General features: G+C 30.3%; 1 protein-coding gene and 1 long non-coding RNA gene across 2 annotated transcripts in view; one reads left to right on the forward strand and one right to left on the reverse strand.

Annotated features, from left to right (window-relative positions):
- Daam (disheveled-associated activator of morphogenesis-like protein) overlaps positions 1-20487 on the reverse strand; it is a 55619-nt gene that overhangs the window by 28762 nt on the left and 6370 nt on the right. The gene's annotated exons all lie outside the window — the stretch shown is intronic.
- LOC138942550 (uncharacterized) lies at positions 5301-7759 on the forward strand. Its single transcript, XR_011448327.1, has 3 exons — positions 5301-5484; positions 7057-7345; positions 7424-7759. It is a non-coding gene; the product is annotated as an uncharacterized lncRNA (long non-coding RNA).

Raw genomic sequence — 20487 nt, forward strand, 5'->3', positions numbered from 1 at the left:
TTCGATCAAGATCAGCGGACGATCTCGGCTGCGAAACGTTCTTGCTCGCGATTGTAGGTTGAACTGCCAGGTGAAAACACAACACCTCTTAACCTGCACAGGTGCACATAGTCAAGTCCCCTGACTGGGTTCTGGAAAGAAGGGGGGCCTACTTGCGCGCTAGGATTCTTCATCACGAATACTTCGATCGGTGCGGGCCTGATGGTGAAACCGGAGAATATCATCTGCTCAATCCCCATTCTTTACAAAGTTCGAATTTAGATGGTACGGATATTAGCTTAAAATAGGTAGGAGCCATGTTGGTCAGCGAGCGATAAGCGCAAAGGAAAGTACGACAAAATACGTACAAAAATTTGCTCGCGGAGAAATATCACCTGGTTCGAGCACTTTCTTTTACTTGTAACATTAATGAAAACAAAAGATATACAAGAACTTCAACTCTTTTGTGACTAAATAACTTTTTATCGTTATCACTATTTATAAATGAATAGAGATACAAAGAAAGTGCGCGTTGGATTATTAATGGTATATCTAAATTTTCTTGTATTACTTTGTTTAGATCACATTTTCAGTTTACTCAAGAAAACTGTTAGGGAGAAATCTCCATATGATTTACTTTACGTCAATATCATTTTTTAAATCTAACTTTTTGTTTTAACACACAATTATTATTTATGACTTATGATATTTAATTATAGATTTCATCGAACTAATCTGTCTATTGTTAAATACATTTGTAAATAATATTGTATATATACAGGGTGTCCCATTTTAAAGGACCCACTCAAATATCTCAGAAACACTGCGTTAAATCGAAAAATGTTTCAAACAAAAGTTGTGTGCCTTCAAGGGGGCCATAAGACGGTGACAATGATTTGACCTAGGAAAATCATTTGAAGGTCATGTGAAGGTCAACTTTAAAATCTTAAATGGAAACCCCCATTTTTTATTTAGTATTCTTGTAGCTGACATCGAGAGCTTTCCAAAACACTATAATAAAGTATGTTTTTATTAAGTACTTTTTGAGTTATTTTATATTTTAATCTGACATATTTTGATATAAAAAATAAAATATTTCGTAAAATATTCAGTTTTCAATAATCTTACCGTAATACTTTTATGTACAGAATAACGAGACAAATCAATTAGTGCAAAAAAAAAAAAAATAAAAATAATTGTTTAAAAAAATACATCGTAAATAATTTTATTAAAAACTATTATTTTTTTATACTAATTGATTTGTATCATTATTCTGTACATAAAAGTATTACGGTAAGATTATCAAAAACTAACTATTTTATGAGATATTTAATTTTTTATATCAAAATATGTCAGATTAAAATATAAAATAACTCAAAAAGTACTTAATAAAAAAATACTTTATTATAGTGTTTTGGAAAGCTCTCAATATCAGCTACAAGAATACTAAACAAAAAATGGGGGTTTCTATTTAAGATTTTAAAGTTAAACTTCACATGACCTTTAAATGATTTTCCAAGGTCAAATCATTGTCACCATCTTATGGCCCCCTTGAAGCCACACAACTTTTGTTTGAAACATTTTTCGATTTAACGCAGTGTTTCTGAGATATTTAAGTGGGTTCTTTAAAATGGGACACCCTGCATATATATAAAATATAATTTTTGCAAGTATGTTTTAATTATTTTCTACGTAAATATAATTTTTCTAATAAATAGATTAACATATAATTAAAAGATATATACATTATATTAATGTGTCATATATAAATACGCAATAATTAATATACATCAAAATTTAATAAGTCCTAAAGCAAAAGACCTTTAAAAAATTCTTGTTTTTGCATATATTACAAATGAAATAATAAATATGTATCATACACTTCCTGTATTTTTACAATTGACTTTAACAAAATAATTATTATGACTGTGCCCATATTCATTTATCGACCACCTACATGTGCCCCCATCTTATAGATCTGCGATAAGAGTTTTCTATACAAAAAAAACTTACTATACATTTTCTATGTCAAACATATTGTAAAACGTGAAAGCTATGGAACAAATTTTGTCGGATTTAGTGCGATGGTGATAATTTGTAGACAATTTGATTGCCTATAATAATTTTAACGTCACATTAAATTTATTCATTAACTATAAAAGTCATAAAACTTTTTATATTAATAAATTATAATTTTTTCTCTTTATTATTCGCATCGGCTGCTTATGGAAAAACAAAATCGTAAGAAAAATCTACTGTGTTATAATGAAAGACATTATCAATTATTTGTAAAACGGATGTATCAATTTTCTAAATCACACTTTCGCGAATTTGATTTTTATTTATTATTAAAAAGAGACTATTCAAAATTTGACATATTATCGTCAAAAGTGTGATATAATTTTATTAAAAAACATAATTTCTAGAAATATCTATAAATATAAATTTCATTTCTTAAATTTTTACCTAAAACTTAAAATCCGAGCACAGTTTATTATAGATCAATAAACTTGAATGCTAGATGAGCCTCGATAAGCATGAAAGATGAAAAAATAGAATCGTAGCTAACTGACTCGCGTTGCGTGTGCGTGTCATGGGAAACGGATTTGCGTGAATCTTGGATGTTTAGACCCAAAAGCGTGATCCACGTTGCTGTCATCGTTGGTTATGACGCACGACAAAAAGTTCGTCCTTGCTTGCCTCGCGGCAACAGCCTTGCTGGCAAACTGCAACTCTTGTCTCTTCGTCGCTGATGCGCGACGACTGGTTTTTCAGAGGAAAAAATAAAACGCATGACCATCAGAAATTTTTTCTCCTTCTCTGCGCCATTCCTTCTGCATGGTGGAGGGACGAGATAGAAGTTTATTGCCATCTCTTTCACCAGATTGTGCCTCTACCTTGAAGATGTTCTATTGTGGTATAATCGTATCTTCAGGATTGTTAACGGCTGCGAGAGTCCATGCAATCGGATTAAAGTGAATCAACCAAATGCAAATAATAACATGAGCTTTGCCGGAGATATTCTTATTTATTTATTTAGAAGAATCCACTTTGTCGCTGGTCCAACAAATATATCTATTCGGTACTTCAATATTTTCAATATTCTTCTAGATCGACATCAGCAACCAGTTTATTTTCAAATCGTTCAACATATTTTATATGTCGCTCTTTGAACTTTTGTTATATTTACATTCTGGACCGCTAATCTCTAATTGATATCTTTTGATTAAAAGAGCCTTGGAAAATTTTTGTTTCTTCGAGTATAATCCACATGAGCATCAAAAAGACATAATATTCCAATTCATTATTTTATTTAATTATAATGCAACATAACTTTGTATATATTATATTTGTATTTATTCATAATTCAATAAAAAAAATTTAAGTATAATTATATGTTATTTTCAAATATACATATATACAGGATGTCCCATTTTAAAGGACCCACTCAAATATCTCAGAAACACTGCGTTAAATCGAAAAATGTTTCAAACAAAAGTTATGTGGCTTCAAGAGGGCCATAAGATGGTGACAATGATTTGACCTTGGAAAATCATTTGAAGGTCATGTGAAGGCCAACTTTAAAATCTTAAATGGAAACCCGAATTTTTTATTCAACATTCTTATAGCTGACATCGAGAGCTTTCCAAAACACTATAATAAAGTATTTCTTTATTAAGTACTTTTTGAGTTATTTTATATTTTAATTTGACATATTTTGATATAAAAAATTAAATATCTCATAAAATATTCAGTTTTCGATAATCTTACCGTAATACTTTTATGTACAGAATAACGAGACAAATCAATTAGTGCAAAAAAAAAAAAATAAAAATAATTGTTTAAAAAAATACATCGTAAATAATTTTATTAAAAACTATTATTTTTTTATACTAATTGATTTGTATCATTATTCTGTACATAAAAGTATTACGGTAAGATTATCAAAAACTAACTATTTTATGAGATATTTAATTTTTTATATCAAAAGATGTCAGATTATAAAATATAAAATAACTCAAAAAATTCTGATGAAAAAAATAGTTTATTATAGTGTTTTGGAAAGCTCTCGATATCAGCTACATGAATACTAAATAAAAAATGAGGGTTTCTATTTAAGATTTTAAAGTTGACCTTCACATGACCTTCAAATGATTTTCCTAGGTCAAATCATTGTCACCATCTTATGGCCCCCTTGAAGCCACACAACTTTTGTTTGAAACATTTTTCGATTTAACGCAGTGTTTCTGAGATATTTGAGTGGGTCTTTTAAAATGGGACACCCTGTATACATAATTTCTTGGAAAAAAATTTTGATTGACTTTGTTAATGTAAATAATTATGGAATATATTTGAAAATATCCAAAACTTTTGGAATATATTTAAAAAAATAAACTTTCACTTTTTATCACTACTAATGATGTCTATTCTTTTTATTACGTGCATAGTATACAAGATTGAATTGTCATGTCGCTGACATTTGGTTCTTTATCGCATACCTTCGCCTCTCATTCGAATATGTAGAGACACTCACGCGGCACTGTTCGCTACGATGTTGAAGCTAATCGATTGCATTGGTTTGCTTACTTGCTTTATCGCAGGAATGTATATAATGTTTTAATGGGCACTCAACATTAATGTTACTTGACATACATTGCCGGTGAAAACAAATTAGAGAAAACTTCCCGCGCTTCCGCAGAAATATCCCGCGCTTGCGCGGGACTACTTTTTTTTAATCGTATTTCCGGAATGATTTAACATGAAAATGAAATGCGAATTTCATGCATCTTTACAAAAAACGGACTCAAGCATGTCTAATTTGGTAATTATATATAAATAGCAAGACACTATTCTTTCTTTAAAAAACATGTATATATATATATAAATTATTATATAATTATTATTTTATATAAGAGATATATCTCTTTTTATAGAGATCTAGATATAGTAATTATCATGATCAACAACTGAAACACTTGTGAAGATATTCCAGTTTGACGTAAAAAGATGGATTATCTAAAAAAAAAAAAAAAATTTTGCGTAAAAAAAACTTTATTTTAAAATCTTGATTTATTTCTTCCTGTATAGGTATTTTCTCTCTGGAATTATCAGTCATTGATTATATATTATATCATATTTTCTACATGCAAATTTTTTTCAGAGAATTCAATTTTGCATTGCAATAATATAACCAGATACTCCGGAAGTCGCAGATAAGTATAAAAAAAATTTCAAGGATGCGTAATAAGCGTTCACGAGTTCTCGTAATCCATTCGCTTGGCAGTGACTATTGTGAATTCGTTTGCTCGTGACATGTTTTACTGACGATTTGCAAATCACCATTTATATATAACGACGATTTATCAGTCCCGGTAAAAGCATAGAATATTACAGAGTTGCGCGTGTAATGCTAGAGAAGCGATATGTAAATGATTTACAATGTTTCGATGGAAGGAGTCACGATATAAACACTGGTAAAATCATCAAAATCGCGATCCAATTTCGGTAAATCTTGACATTAATTTATATATCGCACGAGGGGGTCATTTTCCTCTTGACATATATCTTGATATAATCTTGCTACATGTTTTCAAAATCATAATTTTCAATAATTTTCAAAAGGTTTTTATCATTATTGAATATTCACTTTTAATGATTTAAATATGCAATTACGTAATCATTTATCTAAAACTTTCCTTTGTGCGGAAAGTTTCAAATCATGTATTTAATAGTTTTATTTTACAACAAATCACGTATAACACGATGTTAAAGAAAATAATAAGTTTATCTCTATCTATAATAATGGCGAAGAATTCATAGCAAACTGTACATATTTTGAAATTCTTAATGAAACAAAACAATGATCCTGAAGCGTACTGATAATCCATAATAAGCAAATGTAAACAAAAAAATATAAATACATAGAAAAGATGATACAAGTAAATGAAAATTGATGTGCGAAAATTGTGAAATTTCAAAAGTCGCATATCTCAGAAACCAAAAGAGAGAGAGAGAGAGAGAGAGAGAGAGAGAGAGAGAGAGAGAGAGTGTCACATAATTCAAAACGTATATTACTTAGGAATGCACCTATATAAGATTGCATAAGTTCGTGCCCGATTTTCATAGATGGCATTAAGTTACTGCATGGCGGAGTTCTATTGGTTTCGTGTGGTAATTGTTGCATTACACCGAATAGATGACGTTGTCTTATGTCAATTTAGCGTCAGACATTGTTCAGATAAGACCATTTGTGCATAAGAGAAATCATTAAAAATGGAGAACGAAAAGGTGCATTTGCGGCATGTAATGCTATATGAATTTCGGAAAAGCGTGAGTGTTGGGATTGCACAAAAAAATATTCAAAGCGTTTATTTGGACCGCGCTCCTGCTCTCCGAACAATCAAAAAGTGGTTTGGCAGATTTCGAAATAGTGATTTTAACATGGAGGATCAACCCCGCTCTGGACGGCCTTCTGGCATCGATGATGACATTGTGCATGCCTTAGTGGAAAGAAACCCAAGGATTACAACTGAGGATATTGCTGAGAGGCTGAACATCGATAATTCAACCGCTTTTCGTCATTTAAAAAAGCTTGGATACATTTCCAAGCTTGATACGTGGGTGCCGCATCTCCCGACTGAAAGGAATAAGCTGCAGGAAAACTGCAGGAGTTGCAATGGGAAATTCTGCAGCACCCGCCATATTCTCCAGATATTGCGCCTTCAGATTTTTATCTGTTCCGGTCTTCGCAGAATAGTTTAAATGGCAAGAATCTCAATTCCGAAGAAGCTGTCGAAAACCACCTTACAAACTTTTTTCAAGAAAAACCAAGTTCTTTCTTCAAAAATGGAATCGACAAGCTTATAAATCGTTGGAAAACCATTGTAGAAAAGAATGGAGACTATATAATTGATTAATAAAAGTGTTATCTCTAAAATATAATCTATTGAAGTGTATATTTAAATCGGGCACGAACTTATGCAATCACCCAATATATCAAAAGGAAAGTGATCCGTGAAGTGCAAGTTAATGAAATTTATCTTTATTCTTTATCACGATCGCTTCTTTTTTTTTTAGCGCGTCATTTTTCGGTGGGTGATCTTCCATCGTGGGTGGGAAAAAATTGTCAGACATTATAGAGGACGGAATGTATACGTATAAATGCATTTTCCACGGCGTCTTAATTGATGTCAATACTATTGCATGTATCGACCTACTGAGGAAGACCCGTTATGCAGTATCTTCCTATCCCTTCCGTCGCAGCAATATATCGTCCTCTCCGTCTCGCTTTCGACTTTAGTACACGTCCGCGACACGTAACCGGACGATCTATCATCATCATGTCTTTGACAGAATGTTAATGTAGGTAGGTTATGAATGGATACATAGATCTTATTAGAAAGTAGTAAAAATATTCAAGAGCATTCTAATCGAACTGCGTCAGTTTCAGTTAATCCGAATGGCTTGCGTTCAGGTAAAATTAAACACAGTTTTAAGCGATAAATAATTTTTAGTTAAAATGTAATAAATGTACGTGTAATAATTAGATTATATAATCAATTTATATTAATGAACAATATTAATTTCACGCAGGCGTTTTCTTATAAATGTTTTTGTCCAAATATCTGTATGAGTTCAATTTTAAGGCTTTCTTCTTTTTGAGATTTTAAGTGTAGCTTTCTAACTTATTCTTTCCCGTACAGTGTCAAGGAAGAGATTTAGAAATTTACATGTCGTTTCTGGAATATTAGCCGCTTATACTTCATGTCCCGTTAAGCATCATTATATACATATATATATATTCTAATGCGAACTCCTATAGATAGAATCCGGCTATGACATCGGTGACTCGTCTAGTATTCAGCGTGGGTACGTTCGCAGCTGCGTAAGTTCATTCATGGATTACTTTGTCATTCCCTTCTCGTTCGTATTATACCGTTTCCTGATCATACAACAAAACGACCTCGGCCATTTTTTCACCCGTTACACACTTTTGCACTTTTTAACTACGATCATATGGTATTTGTAAGGATCTAACAAGTCCGGAATGAATGCTGGTGTTTTTAGGAATACGGACTTTGATGATTGAGATGTATATGTGTGTGATGTATTACAATACATACTGTTAGACACGCATATATTATTTTCCTATTTGTCTTGTAAAAACAAGCTGTTCATTTAGCATTTATTAGGTGTACAACTTTGCTTCCGCCGTTTTCCTATAGATGGCTTTAGCGGTAAGTAGTGGTCGAAATAAATACATCATAGACGTCGTGCGATAAACTTGGGCATCTGTCAACATAACCCCCTAGAAACATTAGTCGATTTGTGTCCGCATCATAAAGTTATTCTCGATTGAAAATGTCAGTTTACGAGCCAAATTCTCGTCATTTGCGGGAGGTTTTAATTTTCTGCTTCAATATGAAGAAATCTGCGGCCGAGGCTCATCGAATGCTCTCAAATACTTATGGTGAAGCCGCTATTGGTGAAAGAACGTGTCGCGAGTGGTTTCAACGCTTCAAGAACGGTGATTTTCACGTCGAAGACCGGCATAGCGGTGGAAGAGAGAAGGTTTTCGAAGATGCAGAATTGGAGGCATTACTTAATGAAGACTCGAGTCAAAGTCAAAAAGAATTGGCACGATCATTGGGAGTGACTCAACAAGCAATAACCAGTTTTTTACAATAAAGCCTCGAATTTCGAAAAAAAACAAAAAAACGGCGGAAGCAAAGTTGTACACCTAATATAATCATAATAAACAAAATATTAATCGTTGATTGTAAAATTGATAAACTATATATAATGTTATATTTAATAATTAATAGAATAAATAAATAAAAAATATGGAGTAAATTGTTCTTTACATCGGGCTTTACTTGCAAAAAAATCAGAAATTTTCTTCAAGTTTGGATAATTTTCAACGATTACTTTATATCTCTTATAATCTCTTATAATCGCATTTCTATGGCAACAAATATTTTATATTTGGTTTAACAATATTTTTATATATTAAATAATATATTTAAATATTTTATATTTAAATATTTTATATATTAAAATCTCCTGATTATTAATTGGCACGTTCTAAAATTATAAATTGGATTGTCTAAAATTCATGATTTTTAAAATATTGCTTATGTTTTTATTTAAATCATTAAACAGTTAATAATTCCTTAATGCTTCGATTCAGAAAAAAAAGGCTATCTATCAGACAAGCTATGACCTTCCCAGAACATGCTTTGCATACATCGGACGACAAATCGTGACATACTAACCCGAGAGGTGCGTTTTAGAATAAATTTAATAGATAGACACACACGCACACATATGTTAACGGTGCTGGTCCGATATGGGACGATACGGGACGCATTTTAATTCGCTAAACGTGGAGGAGAGCTGGTATGCGACCGAGCATATAAAGAAGGCGACTAATTATGATTTCATGGCATGTAAATAATTGCACATTTGTCGCACGAATATTTGCGCCGCTTTTAAGCAGCTCATCCTGATATCTTTTTTTAAAATTTATCAAGCTGTTTATATAGAGTAAAGATTCTAATTATTTGCCTGTCATACAAATAGTTGCTTTTTTTCTAATATTCTGCCCTTTTTCATAGAGAAATTATATATTTCATAGAGAAATTATGAGTAAGTTAAAAATAATATCATAAAAGTAACCTTAAAAAAAAAAATGCAAATATTTTGCAATTAAATCATAAATTTATGTAAGAAATGTCATAACATATTTTTTATTTTTAACAGTTTTTAAGACATAAGCATTTTAACATTTATAGAATAGCAAATATTAATAATATTAATTAAATCATCCATATCAACGATAGCTTTTTATTTATATAATATTAAATATATATAATAAATTTTTATTTAAAATTAATTCTATAATTTCTGGCAAATTAATTTGTATTTTCTTTTTAATCGCTCTGTATTTAATATAAAAACATAAAATTTTTGTCAATATGTGTGTTTATACCAAATGAAGACCTCGTTTAAGGTGAATTAATACAATAAGTTAATTTGCGCATATATATTAATAGCGTATACATATGTTTGTTTATACATATGTTTAAATAAATTTTGTTTTCTTATGCTAATATTTTTCTCTATTTTTCTCTATACGTATTATACAGATTGTCCCATTTTAAAGGACCCACTCAAATATCTCAGAAACACTGCGTTGAATCGAAAAATGTTTCAAACAAAAGTTGTGTGGCTTCAAGGGGGCCATAAGATGGTGACAATGATTTGACCTTGGAAAATCATTTGAAGGTCATGTGAAGGTCAACTTTAAAATCTTAAACGGAAATCCCCATTTTTTATTTAGTATTCATGTAGCTGACATCGAGAGCTTTCCAAAACACTATAATAAACTATTTTTTTATTCAGTACTTTTTGAGTTATTTTATATTTTAATCTGACATCTTTTGATATAAAAAATTAAATATCTCGTAAAATATTTAGTTTTTGATAATCTTACCGTAATACTTCTATGTACAGAATAATGAGACAAATCAATTAGTATAAAAAAAAAATTGTTTTTAAGAAAATTATTTACAATGTATTTTTTTAAACAATTATTTGTTTTTTATGGCACACCCTGTATGTATACAAATATATATGCACTACTCCTCGTGTAACACTTCTCCCATTGCCTAGATCTATTACGCAACTCGATCATTCCATGCGAGTTTAGATATCTCCTTTAGGCTTGCAAATATAGAATGTGCAATCTCCTTATCATCGTAGAAGTATGCCAAAAACACTCCTAAGTGCAACGAACGAGTTCTACATTTACGACTTCTAGAATAGCGGATAAGACGTCAATTTATTATCGCAGTGGGCTTATCAATACAGATAATATATTGGTTCGCATGACTGTGACAAATTCGCAGCCGATCGCTTATCAGCATTCGTTTTAATCGGCTATCGCGGCTTATTGCTTCTCACCGACTAATGCGCTGAAAAAAAAAAAAAAAAACTGCAAACACTCTCACGAGAAGTAGCGCGCCTACATGCATGAAGTTTTCATAGTCAAATCGCAATCGGAATACAGCAAGAGCACCGGAAAAAATCACTTGCCTAGATTGGCGAAGCTTAGTACAACAAGAATCGTAAAATAGCTGGTCCCACTAACCTAGTACGGCATATGAGAAATATGAATGCATTTATACCACACCTAGAGGTCTAGTAAAACTCTTCTTCTCGCGTTAGATTAAATTATTTGCGTTATCAAATTGATTGGTGCTCTAATTATTGAACTTATCCCAGCTGATGTAAAAGCCTATTCTATATTATTATTATATTAATCTGTTCAGTGCTATATCAGTGTAAATTATCTGAGTTTCCAGCATCTTAAACAATTTTTGATATCTAATTCATACATAACGTGAAGTGTATATATTATATATATATCTATACAAATCTGTACACATTTTATATGTAAACATAACATATATGTTGACATTTAGAAATTTTATCAATATGTTTTTCATAATAAATGAAAAGTTTGACGCAAATTAAAGTTAAATTATTTATTTTTAAAAATGGATGTTAAAATATTTATTATAATGCTTTATTCCATTTTAAATGAAGTTTTATAAAAAATTGTTAGGCGAATATATTGGAAACAAATCGGTTCTTCCTTAATATGTTTTTTTTCTTGATACATTTGTGTCTTTGAATTACGGAATAATAAAATATTAAAAATATTTGACCGTGCAAAAAAAAAAAAAAAAATGTTTACTTATGAGCATCCGAGAAAAAATGAACTTGTATAATTATATAAGATAATATATAATTAAATCCGAAAGACGCAATACATTAAATCTAAATTTTGACACGATATGATCTAGTTATACAGGGTGACCCATTTTAAAGGACCCACTCAAATATCTCAGAAACACTGCGTTAAATCGAAAAATGTTTCAAACAAAAGTTGTGTGGCTTCAAGGGGACCATAAGATGGTGACAATGATTTGACCTTGGAAAATCATTTGAAGGTCATTTGAAGGTCATGTGAAGGTCAATTTTAAAATCTTAAATGGAAACCCGAATTTTTTATTTAGCATTCTTGTAGATGACATCGAGAGCTCTCCAAAACACTATAATAAAGTATTTCTTTATTAAGTACTTTTTGAGTTATTTTATATTTTAATCTGACATATTTTGATATAAAAAATTAAATATCTCGTAAAATCTTTAGTTTTTGATAATCTTACCGTAATACTTCTATGTACAGAATAATGAGACAAATTAATTAGTGCCAAAGCTATTATATAAAAGCAGATCTGGCCGAATATGATTATATAAGATTATATCGCGCCAAATTTCAGACATTATCATATACGATCATATAAAATTACATATGTCATCAAATGTTATTATATACGATTTTATATAATTACATAAAGCCCATTTTTTTTTCTTCGAGAAAACGTATAAATTTTTGAGATTTCGATCAATGTTACAATTAGTTAAAAACGCTCGATATAATCATATGTCCCGAATGAATCATCCTATACAAACAGAACCAAGTAGAGTATTTTTATACTTCGTCAAATCGTCGATCAAAACATTATTATAACTGCTATCAGTTGAAAACCGATTCTCCTTCTACTTCTTGCAAATTTGCTCTAACAATACGACCCAAAAATTTTGGCAAGCGTTCAAATGCATTTGATATTCACTACGTGACTTGAACTATCCCGTCTCTTCGCATCACTCGTTTGCTTCTGTCCGCGATAATACATTCCCAAGATTTTCTATATTTGAGCTCGACCCAAATTGTGACGAAAATGGAGAGAGAATCGTAGAGAAAACTCGGTTATTATTGACTTGATTTATAATTCTGAGTTTGCTTAACAAAAATAGTTAAAAGACTCCATCGAACCAATGCAACGTAGCTGTAACATTTGATCGGATCAATTAAAAGCAATCAATAAATCAATTTTCTTTCGTAGCGAACTGTCTACTATAAAAAATATATATGTTTTACAACTTTTACGAAACATATTCATATGAACGGAATACGGAAACATACTCTAATAATAAAATTATCAAAACAGATAATCTGCTACTTTTCGATGTCAGAAACATTGTATGCGTTATTTGGAATTATTTGGAGTTTCAATAACAAAGGCATGAAAAAAATACGTATGTTTGTCGATTTTATCATGAATCAAAAGGAAATTTGTTAAATCACTTATTGCTACGGCAATTGCTTACATCGCCTCGTCGCATATAAATTTTTACGATTTTAAAATTTTGCTTGATAAAAGAGGTTCGAAGCTTTTCTGATGCGTAAATTAAGAATCATATTTCGGGATTTCTTAATGCAAGAAATGTCATAATAAAGTATTTTTTTTTACGAAAGTTGCGTATAATAAAATAATAATATAATAAAATATATAAATAAAATAATAAAATAATAAGAATATAATAAAAATATGTTAAAGATAAGAAAAGTTTAAAAATGAAGAAATTACTTAAAATTAAGAACGATCAATATATTATCTTATAGAAAATTATAGCTGTATAAATTATTTTTTGTTATTTGTGAAAAATTAATGAATACAATTATATAATTACATTAGATATAAATCCAACCTGCCTTTTTCGAGAATATCCAAATATGATTAGTCGAATGGCTTACTGTGTATTTGTGTTTATTCAAGTATAATTTTAATTATATTTTATTATGTGAATTTGTATTAATCAAGTTATTAATATAATTGTTTTTAGCAGATCATTATTAAATTTAATTGTCTTATTTTAAGCTACAAATATTTTATAGATCAGAGTTCTTCATATGCATGTTTTGTACACTTAAGAAAATTCTGTGTCTTGTTTTTATAATTTTTAATTCTTTACTCTAATTCTAAATTAAATATTGAATTATTCTTAAAAAGAAATGCATTGCATAGAGAGAATTACATGCACGCACGCACGCACGCGCAGATATACATCAATACATATTTTATCCATTAAATTAAGAAATTTGATAAATTATATTTTAAAAACATGGAAAAATAATTAACTTTCATACTTTTTTAATTATTACGATGTGTCGCATCATGCTTTCGACATTACAAATGCGCTTTTCGAGCGATATATTACCGGCAATTTATTGGTTTAAAAATACATTCAAATCTACAAAATATATGCACAAATCTGAGGGAAAGTCGCGCAAATAAAAAATCAGAAAACCAGGGTTGGGAAGTAACGCGTTACTTGTAACGCCGTTACCGTTACAGTTACTTTTTTTCGGTAACTGTAACGGTAATGGCGTTACAAATTTTATTTGTAACGGAAAAAGTAACTTTGTTACATTTTTCGGTAACGAGTAACGAATTTAACAGTTACTTTTATCGTTACTTTTTTCAAATTTTTTGATTTATTTAAGATATTATTCTTGCTATTGTGCGTGATAAAATTTTTATCTTAACCGTAAAGCCGTAAGCAAATCGACCAATTAGCATTCTTATTATGTTGTAAAAATGCTTCAATGTGATTGATCAACTTATGGCTCTTGCAGACCAGTGCGATGACGCGACGCGCGATATCCAATGAGAGCTTTATCTTTTCGGAAAAGCAGAGCTCTCATTTACTACCAGTTCAAAGTACCTTGCAACGAAAATTAGAAAATCTCAATAAATCTGACCTTATAGATTGCCATTCATTAGTTGAAGCTATTCAGCAAGGTTTAAATAAAAGGTAACTTATTAATTTGATTAATACATATGTTATTTAATTTTAAATAAGGATTTAATTGAAAAATATTATTTTATTTTAAACTATTGATTCAAAAGTATTAATTTCAATAAAACAAACAATGTCGCTTAATTTACTATATTTGATTTTAGATTTCTTACAATATTTGAAACAAAAGAATTAATAATAGCAGCATGTTTACATCCAAAATTTAAGTTAAACTGGTTAACCAGAGAAAAACGAAAACGTGCTGAAAATTACTTGGAGGATTTATTGGGAATCCGATCAACTGAAAATTCTTTAAAAGCTGGAAAATCTGACGATCACGATGATTTTTTCATTTTTGAGCAAAAAACGGTGCAAAATGAATCTGAACAAAAAGAATTGCAACGATTTTTAAAATCAAATAATTGTAATATAGAAATGTTAAACGACTATCCAAAACTTAAAAAACTTTTTATTAAATATAATACAGCTCTACCAAGCAGTGCATCCGTAGAAAGAATGTTTAGCATCGGTGGCTCTGTATTAACACCACAAAGAGGGCATTTAAATGATGATACTATGGAGCAACAAATTTTATTAAAAATTAATAAAGAATTTCGATAAAATTTAATCATTTATTTTGTAATAAACCTTGAATGAAATCTTGCTTACAATTTTTTAAAAGTTTTTCTTATGCAAAATAATTTATTAGTTTGTATTGTAAAAAAGTAACGGAAATTGTAACGACTCGTTACTTTTTAGTAACTGTAACGGTAACGAGTTACTTTTTAAAATTAGTAACGAGTAACGGTAACGAGTTACTTTTTAGAAAAAATAACGGTAACGGAAACGAGTTACTGTTATAAAGTAACTTTCCCAACCCTGCAGAAAACACATACACACGCTTTTGAGATGAAAAAACTTTTGGCAGCTGCCATTAGCGGTGTAGCGTAACGCATGGCACGTGCGTGCTAGCGCCATTAGCGTGCTACGAGATGTGCTGATAATTCCATATTTTGTGCTAATAAGTTTCCGCCGTAATAAATATTCTTCGTTGCGGAAAACTTTTGCACTTGCATTGCATTTTGCAATTAGAAACTAGTTATATAATTGCCAATTATGTAACATATAGAATATAATTGCAAGAAGGAGAGTGTATAGCTAGTATGTATAATATAAGCAACTGTAATTAATAATTAATAACTTTTTTATAATTATTATTAACAATATTAATAATTATGTTTACTAGTAAAAATAATTAATGATTATAAAACAGAGGAATTAAAATTAAGTTTTCTTCGTATATTTCTTCAAATACACTCATATAAGATACAACAATGACATATACACAATGATATAATTTTAAGAATATAATAGTATTATGCAAAAATTAATTGAAATTTGAAAATAATTTTTTTTCGTATTTAACTTCGTTTAAAAAAAAAAAAAAAAAAAAAAAAAAAAAAAAAATAATAATTTCGAAAAGTATTTGCTCTATCAAATATAGATTATTATTTGCTATATTTTTAAAACAGAAAGGGAAAAAGAGATTGTTGCTATATCTTTATATATCGATCAGTAAGCAATTTAAGTAACCGACGAAGGTATATGTAAATTTATATGTGATATAATATGAAAGTTAAATGCATCGTTAAAAATAAATCCAACGACTCTGTTGTAGAGTTTCATGCGTTGACGACGAGAGAATTGGTTATTTCCGGTTATTTCCGGTTGACAATTGTCATTCTGACTGATAACCGCCTAATATCTGTTTATATTAGAAAATAACTGCTAATCACACACATACACTTACACATGAAATATTACTCTGGGACTAACTCAGTAGGATATGTTCTCTATCCGTCGTTCTCTCTCACTCTTTCTCTCTCTCTCTCTCTCTCTCTCTGTATCAGTTCAGATCCCAACGCAAGAAATTTCTCTTAGCACTGTGCATCCATTACTACATCAACACTTTAGATTATAAACATCGTCTGCTCTTTCAAAATATGCCTAAATCCTAGCTGCTACGAATAGGATACTAGAACGCTACGTGCTCGAAATTGTCAGAAATGCGACTGTACAAGTATACTGATATTTTTTTTATACTGATATGCATGATTTTTCATTCTTATTCTTATATATATTAACGCCCAATTAATATATGAATGCATACTTGAATTTTTTGACACAATCAGAAAATTATAATAATGTTATATCTTCGATATATACTGTACCTTCAAAATTTCGTCTCTAGCTACATCGTATATTTTTATCCAAATGCAAACATTAGACGATAATTATTAATATCACAATTTGTACTATTTTTGAAACATCTCAACGGCACGCATCACTCGTGAACAATAATATTCTATTTAATTCAGCAATTCAAATTCACTTTAAATCATAATCGCACTATCACAAATTATTTTTGTCATTTATTATTTTATATATAATAATTACACTTATCACTACACGTCATGTACCTTTTCTCATTGTAATGCAAAGAAAGAAACCCGACGATTACTTTCGATGACATTACGGCCACATGTTTTATCGATCAAAATTGATAATATGGATATTACATAAACGCAGCCTTGCAACTGATTGTGAGATATTTCTCGCACGTTTCCATAAATTTTCACCCGCGAGAGACATCCACGTGGTGAACCGAGCACCGAGACAGCCAAAGGGAGTCTCCGGCCCAAATTTTGCCCAGAACGTAGAGCATACAATGTACGTGTATGTGTGAGTTAGCACGTGTCACGTGGCCCCCTTATATATATAAGCGTAGCTCACAAGGGCTTAAGGTAGCAATAGTGGAACTATTGTCGTAGATACAATGCTGCCGATACTGCGTTCGTACGTAGTAATCGTTGATGGAGGGTAGTTCTTGGCACGATTCGCTTTCCATGGGGGAACTGGACCCTCGCACCGTGGATTAAACATCTGTCCAAGATTCCTCTCCCTTTTCCCCCTCTCCACTACTACCATCATCCGGCCCATTGCCCTTAGACGCGGTCTATATTTCTTTCATACTTCACGATGTTTGACTAGACATATTAGATTAGATATATGCAGGTTCAGATTTCAAAATAATAGTATGTTTACATCGCTATGTCTTATCTTCGTTATCTTTGATTTATTTGATTTGATCCTTTTAGCAGTACAAGCGATGAATATTTTTCAAAGAATTTAGAATTATATTTTGTGTGTTAAACATATTAAATTTTAGTTTTTTATATGAGAAACAGAAGTTACGATTTATAATATGCTGTTTTCCTCTTATATATATATTTAAAATTACATTTTTTTTTATTTGTTAATACATGGGACTATTATTATTAATTAAGTTTTTTTTAATTATATTGTCAATCATCTACTTCTTGGCATGACAAAGTGCATCCCCATGGCTGATCCCTCCTTAATGAACCGTTAAACAATTCTAATTATTAGGTGTACAACTTTGCTTCCGCCGTTTTTTTCTTCGAAATTCGAGGCTTTATTGTAAAAAACTGGTTATACATTTTGAAATTGCTTGTTGAGTCACTCCCAATGATCGTGCCAATTCTTTTTGACTTTGACTCGAGTCTTCATTAAGTAATGCCTCCAATTCTGCATCTTCGAAAACCTTCTCTCTTCCACCGCTATGCCGGTCTTCGACGTGAAAATCACCGTTCTTGAAACGTCGAAACCACTCGCGACACGTTCTTTCGCTAATAGCGGCTTCACCATAAGTATTTGAGAGCATTCGATGAGTCTCAGCCGCAGATTTCTTCATATTGAAGCAGAAAATTAAAACCTCCCGCAAATGACGAGAATTTGGCTCGTAAACTGACATTTTCAATCGAGAATAACTTTATGATGCAGACACAAATCGACTAATGTTTCTATGGGGTTATGTTGACAGATGCCCAAGTTTATCGCACGACGTCTATGATCTATTTATTTCGACCACTACTTACCGCTAAAGCCATCTATAGGAAAACGGCGGAAGCAAAGTTGTACACCTAACACAATATTGCACACGCATATAAATATCGCTCTAACATAGAATGACGCATTAAATTAGCATCGCATTTCCGATAGGATCCAATATTCAATGTGACAACGTGCTCCAGGCTTTTTAAAGTGTACATTCATTTACATCACAATGTAACAATATTCAGAGCAACAATATGGTATATTGCAACCAGTTATGGATTTTAGATTATAACGAGAGAGAGAGAGAGAGAGAGAGAGAGAGAGAGAGAGAGATCAACTACTTGGATATTCAAAATTCAAAGCTTGAGCGTTATCGCTCTGTATTGGTATAATGCGCAATCACGATCATCCCGACTCTTAGTCCTAATTGTTGTCAATTGCTGCCAATTGCCGAGCGACTATACCGTCTCTACAGTTATATTATAATTTGCGTTTCATGTAGAAATGACATTCGAATCTTGTATCGCTTACATAATGTATACGAGTTTACTACCGTATTAATTATAATAATAATCGTTCTAGCGAGAGTGGTCAATTGTTACAAACAAGTCTATCATGATATTTCTTGATTGCTTTGATGTTTTTCTCTCACTTCTTCGTGTTCATGATAATTATTCATTAGGAACGGAAAAAAATGATAAATCATATGCACGTTGCAATTTTATACATTATTATCATAGTAGTAATTCTTTGATGTTTCCATAAGAAGTTCAGATTTATAAACTAAATCTAAATGTTCGTGATTTAATTATTTTATTCATGTATAATTGTATAATTGAATATATAATACATTTATAATATCAAAATATATTAATAAATAAAATAAATTTTGCATTGTACATAAATATTTACGTAATTTTCTTTTATATCGCGATCTTTGTAAAAATGACAGACTTAAAGACACGTTAAACGAAGAAAGTATTTAATGGTCCGTTTTTACCTTTTTTTTTTTACGAAAGTACTTTTGTTTATTTAATTAATTAAATACTCTATTATATAATATCAAACGTATACATAATACAAAAAAAAAAAAAAATACAAAAAATATACTTAAAAATAAAATAACAAATCTAAATTTATCAAATATAAAAAGAACTTCCGTACTGAATCCACAAGATTACAATTACCATTTTTATTGCCTTCTTCTTTTAAATAAATGACGTTACTTTGCTTTATAATCATGATCCACAGGTTAATAACTTACATATATGCGCGTACAATATTTTGGCAGACATTATCCGGATTCTCTGACTCATTCGGAAATGAGATCCTTAAGACGTTGTGTGTTAGGATTCATTTTTAGGGCGCGTACACACAAGGATTATGAAAAGAAATCGTGTAAGAATACTCATGTGAAGTATGTAGTTGTAATCGATACTCGGTATGAATGAATTACGAGCCTACAATTACTTTGACCTTAACCTTTTAATGGAGCCGCAAATCAATTCTTATTATTACTATTACTATATTTATGAAAATTGCATCTATAATTTTTCTCTATATTTTATAGGGGCACTATAGGAATAAAGTTATATATAATTTTAAGTAATATAATTATAAGTAATTATATAGTTTTTTAATTTTTTTATATTATTAGTTATAATATCAAATGATTATATTCTATTCATTAATCGCTCTTAATATTATAACTAAATTTTTACTTTATTTATTTGTATGGCGATAAAAATATTTGCATCGTATTATCGCACAAAATTATATTTATTGTTGATGCACACAGAGACACGTTTAATTATAATATAATTTAATATAATTTATATACATATACTCTTGAATCTCTCCAATGTCTCAGCATTG

Source organism: Polyergus mexicanus, unplaced genomic scaffold (assembly GCF_030449975.1).
Source record: "Polyergus mexicanus isolate NDT 795.1 unplaced genomic scaffold, iyPolMexi1.0 SCAF_23, whole genome shotgun sequence".
In the NCBI taxonomy this organism is placed as follows: Eukaryota; Metazoa; Arthropoda; class Insecta; order Hymenoptera; family Formicidae; genus Polyergus; species Polyergus mexicanus.